The sequence below is a fragment of the Nicotiana attenuata genome, unplaced genomic scaffold, assembly GCF_001879085.1.
Source record: "Nicotiana attenuata strain UT unplaced genomic scaffold, NIATTr2, whole genome shotgun sequence".
Lineage (NCBI taxonomy): Eukaryota > Viridiplantae > Streptophyta > Magnoliopsida > Solanales > Solanaceae > Nicotiana > Nicotiana attenuata.
Window position 1 is genome coordinate 1 of NW_017684339.1, and position 859 is coordinate 859.

An 859-nucleotide genomic window follows, 5' to 3' on the forward strand; every position below is an offset into this window, starting at 1 on the left:
ATTGTTTGGGAGTTAGGATCCCTTAAAGGATCAAGCCCAGACATGAACAACAATTAGGTGCTGCCATGCCCTAACTTTAACTCAAACACATAGAGGGGCATAGGGATATGGGGATCCACAAATAGAAACATGTTCAATGAAATTGACATTGCTGATTAACATTAAACACAGGCAGTAATGCAGTCAGGGGTGTAGGGATTCATAGTAGAAACATATGCAAGGGAATTGACTTGCTAATTAACATTAAACATAAGTAGTAAAACAGACAGGGATGTGGAAACTGTAAAGTAAACACGTTGGGATGAGGCTAAAACTTAAATTAGAACGTACCAGTTTCAGGGAAACAAGAAAGTAAAACAGTAGCCTTGAAAACCAAATTGCAAGCAAACAATCAACAGGTCTCAGAAGAGAGTAGAGTGTTGGGTGAAATGTAAGAGTATTGAAATTGAAAGTATGTATGTATGTTAGAGTATTGAACTCAAAGTTGTCTTAAAGAGTATTCAATTGGAAGTTGTCAAAGTGCAGAAGGGTCGTCCCCTTTTATAGTGCAGCAAGCAAGTAAGAAAAAGGTAAGAGAATAGTTTTGCAATCAATTACAAAAAGGATTCCCTTTAATTAAGGGATGCTGATTTCAACGGGCAAAATTAAATAAGGAAAGAGTTTGCTCAAAAAAATTTCCAAAGTAGTATAATAAGGGCAAATACACAGGGGTCTATTTAAGGAAAGAATTTGATAGTAACACGGTTTGTGAGAATAAGGAAAGGGAATCAATCAAACAGCCAGTAAAATCAAAATTGCAGGCTTTGTTCGAATGAACCAAGTCAGGAAAAGAGAGGAAAGGGTTTTACTTAAGGAAAAT